The sequence below is a fragment of the Athene cunicularia genome, assembly GCF_003259725.1.
Source record: "Athene cunicularia isolate RWA chromosome 1 unlocalized genomic scaffold, athCun1 chr1_part4, whole genome shotgun sequence".
In the NCBI taxonomy this organism is placed as follows: domain Eukaryota; kingdom Metazoa; phylum Chordata; class Aves; order Strigiformes; family Strigidae; genus Athene; species Athene cunicularia.
In genome coordinates, this window is record NW_020799094.1 from 454,549 (window position 1) to 460,294 (window position 5,746).

General features: G+C 52.9%; 1 protein-coding gene across 1 annotated transcript in view; it reads left to right on the top strand.

Moving 5' to 3' along the window:
- The first annotated feature begins 3,303 nt into the window (after positions 1–3,303).
- The window catches only part of DCHS1 (dachsous cadherin-related 1), a 142,731-nt gene continuing 140,288 nt past the window's right edge, over positions 3,304–5,746 (top strand). Inside the window, exon 1 of the mRNA XM_026841283.1 lies at positions 3,304–5,096. The gene's annotated coding sequence lies outside the window, so the exon portion shown is untranslated. The remainder of the gene's footprint in view (positions 5,097–5,746) is intronic.

The window sequence follows — 5,746 nt, forward strand, 5'->3', positions numbered from 1 at the left end:
GTGACCAGAACATCATAAAAGCAAAAAGCCCTTACTAAGGAGTAGCCTAAGAGAACTGGAATTAATTCTATAGACTGATAGTAGGCGGCCCTTCGTGGTTAAAAGGGGTGTCCAGAGATGCGTAGTCCAGCCTCTCATTCGAAGACAGACTGCCAGCAGTGCTGGGTCAGATCAGCCTTGAAAACTTGCAAGGGGCTGAGACTCACAGCCTCTGTGAGTAGATTTTTCCAGGGCTACACTACTCTCCTGGTGAAAAACCTTTCCCTAATGCTCACTGTGGATCTCCCAAGCTGTAATTGTGTCCGCTGTTATTGTTCTATTGTCTGCTGCTACGAGGAAGCATTTGGTGCCATCACCTTTTCAGGATGCTGTTACCAGCCCCTCAGCCCGCTCATGGCCAGACTGAGCTGGCCCAGCTCCTTCAGCCTCTGCCCATCGGTCCATCGCCCGTGCCAGGCCCCTGTCTGTCTCCTGCAGGTTTTCCACATCCCTCGTGAACAGGGGGAGCCACAGATGTCCACAGGGTTCCAGGTGTGGCTTCACCGCTTCCCAGGCCGAGGGGGCTAATGACTGATCTGCCGCTCCCCCCATCTCCTGAGGCGGTGCAGTGAGGTGTTTCCCGGGTTTGCGGTGCCACCACGTTACTGACCCTCCGTTCAGCGTCCCCCACCTCCACACTGAGCAGGGCTGCAGCTCAGCCACCTGCTTCCCCCCCTGTGCCACTTAGGGGTCGTTTTCCCTCAGGTGCAGAACTTTGTACTTCTTTCTCCTTAGTGATCTTCGTCAGGTTTCTGCTAATCCAATTCTCTGAGTCTCTAGACCTCGCTCTGACCAAAGTCCTGCCATGCAGCGTATCAGCCACCCCTCCCGGTGTCATCTGCAAACTTGCACTCTGGGTGTGAACATTAGTGAGGTACTGAGCAATGTAACAGAACATTAACGAAGTACTGCGCAACGTAAGAGAACATTAGTGAGGTACTGAGCCAAACTGGCTCCAGATCAGTGCTTGGTGTCTGCCCTTGGCTGCCAGGCACAGCCCAGGCTGAGTCCCTGAGCACCACCCTTTAAGCCCAGAGGTGTAGCCACTTTTCAGCCCACCTGATGGCCCATTCGTTCAGCTCGTACTTCCTCAGGTTATCAGTGAGAATTCTGTGGGACCCACTGCCAAGGCTGTCAAGGCACTTTGCACCCACTGCTTTCCCTTCATCCATATAGTCGGTCATTCTGTCGAAGTTAATCAGGCTGGTCAGGTACAATCTGTGGTTGCTAATTCTGTGCTGACTGTTCCTGATTGCCCCCTTGTTCTCCATGTGTTCAGAACTGGATTCTGAGAGAATGTGGTCCGTGAGTTTTCTGTGTACAGGGATGACCCTGACGAGCTGATGGTTCTCTGAGCTCTGCCTTGCCTTTCTCCAAGGTGAGGGTAATGTTAGAGGCATAGAATGGTTTGGGTTGGAAGTCCAACCCCCCCTGCAGCAAGCAGGGACCACTTCAACTCAGTCAGGTTGCTCAGAGCTCTGTCCAGCCTGACCTTGAATGTTTCCTGGGATGGGGCATCTACAGCCCCTCTGGACAACCTGTGCCAGTGTTTCACCACCCTCAGCATAAAAAACTTCTTCCTTATATCTAGTCCGCATCTGCTCTCCTTCAGTTTAAAACCATCACCCCTTGTCCTGTGACTACAGGCCCTGCTGAAGGCTGTCTCCATCTTTCTTACAAGCCCCCTCTAAGTACTGAAAGGCCAGTATAAGGTCCTCCTGGAACCTTCTCTTCTCCAGGCTGAACAGCCCCAGCTCTCTCAGCCTGCCCTCACCGCAGAGGTGTTCCAAGCCTCTCATCATTTTTGAAGCTTCCTCTGGACCCGCTCAAGCAGGTCCGTGTCTTTCCTGTGCTGAGGACTCCAGAGCTGGATAAATGTTCCAGGTGGGGTCTCCCAGAGCGGAGCAGAGGGGGAGAATCCCCCCCTGGCCCTGTGCCCACCCTGCTCTGGGTGCAGCCCAGCACACGGGGCCTTTCTGGGCTGTGAGCACACATTGCCAGCTCATGCCCAGCTTTTCATCCACCAGTACGCCAAGTCCTTCTCCTCGGGGCTGCTCCCAATCCCTTCATCCCCCAGCCTGTGCTGATACCTGGCCTTGACCTGACCTAGGTGCAGGACCTTGCAGTTGGCCTTGTTGAAAATCATGAAGTTCACATGAGCCCACTTCTGGAGCTTGTCCAGGTCCCTCTGGAGAGCATCGTCCCTCAGGAATGTCAGCCATATCATCACAGAAAGCCACTAGGTTGGCCAGGCAGGACTTGCCCTTGGTGAAGCTACGCAGGCTGTCTCAAATCACCTCCCTGTCCTCCATGTGCCTTAGCACAGCTCCTAGGAAGATCTGTTCCATGGGCTTCCCATGCACAGGGGCTGGCAGGGTGGCAGTTCCCAGGGTCCTCCTTTCTACCCTTTTTTAAAATGTGTGCAATGTTTCCCTTTTTTCAGTCACCTGAGACTTCACCTGACTGCCATGACATTTGAAATATCATGGAGATTGGCTTGGAGACTACATCAGGACTCCGGGATACACTTGCCAGGTCCCACAGGCTTACTTATGTTCAGGTTCCTCAGGGTGTCTTGAACCTGATCTTTTCGTACAGTGGGAGTGACTTTGCTCCCCCAGGCCTTGCCTTGAGGTCCGTCCACTCAAGAGGTGTGGGAAGAGAGACTGCCGGTGAAGACTGAGGCAAAAAAGATGTTGAGCAGAATCAAGGAATCATAGAATCACCGAGTCATTCAGGATGGAAAAGACCCTTAAGATCATCGAGTCCAACCAGGAACATCACACTGCCAAGGCCACCACTAAACCATGTCCCCAAGGGCCATGTCTACATCTTGTAAACCCCTGCAGGGACGGTGACTCCACCACTGCCCTGGGCAGCCTGTTCCAGGGCTTGACAACCCTTTCAGGGAAGAAATTCTTCCTAATATCCAACCTGAGCCTCTCCTGGCTCAACCTGAGGCCGTTTCCTCCCTTCCCATCACTTGTTCAAGAGACTCATCCCCCCTCTCTGCCCCCTCCTGGCAGGGAGTTGCAGAGGGCCAGGAGGTCTCCCCTCAGCCTCCTCTTCTCCAGACTGAACCCCCCCAGTTCCCCCAGCCGCTCCCCAGCAGACCTGTGCTCCAGACCCTGCCCCAGCTCCGTTGCCCTTCTCTGGCCACGCTCGAGTCATTCAATGGCCTTTTTGGGGTGAGGGGCCCAGAATTGAACCCAGGAATCGAGGGGCGGCCTCCCCAGTGCCCAGCCCAGGGCTCAGATCCCTTCCCTGTCCCTGCTGGCCACGCCAGTGCTGACACCAGCCAGGATGCCGTTGCCCTCCTTGGCCCCTGGGCACACTGCTGGCTCGTGTTCAGCTGCTGTTGACCAAGCCCCCAGCTCCAGCAGTGCCTTGGCCTTCCTGACCCCCCCCCTACACAACCGGGCAGCGTCCCTATACTCTTCCCAGGACACCTGTCCCTACTTCCACTGCCTGTGCATCTCCTTCTTGCCCTTTAGCTTGCCCTGTAGTTTTCCTCAGCCATGCAGTCTCTTGCCTTCCTTTCCTGATTTCTTACACTCGGGGATTGAGGGCTCTTGTGCTCTGTGGGAAGTGTCGTTACACACCTGCCTGCTCTGTTAGCTTATTTCCAGTCAAGGACTTCTCCAAAGGCACAATTTTTAAATATATAATGGATAGCAGCCTTTTGATCGCATGAACATCTTTCAGCATCATCAGCCCGTGTATTTGATGAATCTTTCAAAACCTAAATGAATGTATTTGAACCTGTATCAGTGCAGGCATTGCTGCAAATGCCGAGGTGTTAGAAGCCATGGAGAGTATCTGCCTAAATCATGTTGTGGATCTTGGTCTTAGCAATGATTTAGAAGATACTTGGCCAGAAGCTGGAAATGACCCTCGTTAGAAACCAGAGAAGAGGAGGAATACCTGTGAGTCATGTGTCAGATGGTAAGATGATGAACTCTGAAAAAGCAAATATCCCGAAATACAGCAAGCAAGGCATTTCCAGTGGGGAAAGGAAGCCTTCCCTTAAATGCTTTTCTATAAGGTGCAGATGACATTTCCTTAGAACTCAGTGGGAATTCTGATCTGCTATATTAAAGAGACATTAATTTAAACCAGAAGACAGACATATGGAAGAGCAACCGGATAACAGCAATGGGTAGCGGGTCGTAAGAGTTTGTTCCTTGAGAAGAGATGCTGTTCAGCTTGCTGCTGCTTATGAAAATGTCTGAGAGGGAATAAGGTGAGAAAAAACAACTGTAGACAAAAATAAAGAGAAATAAAGACATGACAGCTAAATCAAGGCTGAAATGTCATTGTTAAAAGTGGAACACACGCAAGATCATAAGGACCATCTCACTGGGAGTCAGCTCAGACTCCCTCTGGCCCAAGCTCCAACGGTGGCCGTGAGTGGAGGCACAGGAAGGTCTGGAAGAATGGGGGAAGCGCTCACAGTGTCCCACCTCTGGAACGGGGGAAGCGCTCACAGTGTCCCACCTCTGGAACGGGGGAAGCGCTCACAGTGTCCCACCTCAACACACATCCTGACCCAACTCCTTGTGACTCACGTGACTTCAGGAGCTGGAGGTGGCTCTTCTATTCAGGAACCCTCGAAGGATTTCTCTTCTGTGGGGTGATCCGGGCCCCTCTTTGGTTGATGTGAATTTCGAGCACCCACAGAATTAATTCTATGGCAAGAATCTCCCCAGCCCACCGCCCCTCACATGAACAGCCGCTGCCTTTGCTCTGATCTTGGCTTCCATTAGCCTCATTTTGTGCCTCTTTTGTATTGGGAGACAGTGAACAAAATCAGCTCCACAGAGATGAACAAAATCTCCCTCAACAGACCACTCATGATTTCATTGTCCTTTTCCCCATTTCCTTCATTTTTCTCTTTTCCAGAATGGAGACTAAATTGTTCCATGCACCGAAGCTGATCTGGGCCTTTATCATCCTCGCTCCCTCCCTTCTGAACTTTTTTCTTGCCTTCCTGTGACCCTCTGAAGACAGATGTAGGAGGAAATAAACTGGATATATTATAGCTTGGTGAATTTATGGTAAGAATTGTAAGATGTGTTGCTCGGGGTCAGAGGGATTTGGTTTCTCCAGGGTACCTTTAGATCAGTAAAAGTAATCCAGAGTTACTTTTTGTTTCTAAATCCTACTTAGCCTGTGTGGTATTGGCGAAGGGACGCAGACATGCAAATCTTGACGGGTTCTTCTCTCTGAAATCAGCCTGGTGCTCCACATTCTGTTTGAGTGGTTTGTCACTGATGGAGGAGCCTGGACATTTTCCCAAGGAAGGAGCCTGAGCTGTGGCCCTCCCAGCACATGATCTTGGCGATGGGCTGTAACAGCTAGTGGTCAAGGGCAGTTTCTCCACGACGAAATAGAAAAAGGTTCTGTATGATCCCCGAGGCTGAGTGGCCCCCAGCAGCCGCACGATCCTGGCCGGTCTGGAACAGGGCGAGGGCTGAGGCTGAGCCGGGGCCGGGCACTGCTGGAGGAGCCTGGAGTGCGGCTCACCCGAGCCCTGGTCTGCCCCTCACTATGGGTGGGGGTGGGTGCCGTCACCTGCGGGCACTGCCGGCCCTCCAGCACCCCCCAGCACCCTCCAGCACCCTCCAACACCCTCCAGCGCCCCCCAGCACCCTCCAACACCCTCCAGCACCCCCCAGCACCCTCCAGCATCCCCCAGCACCCTCCA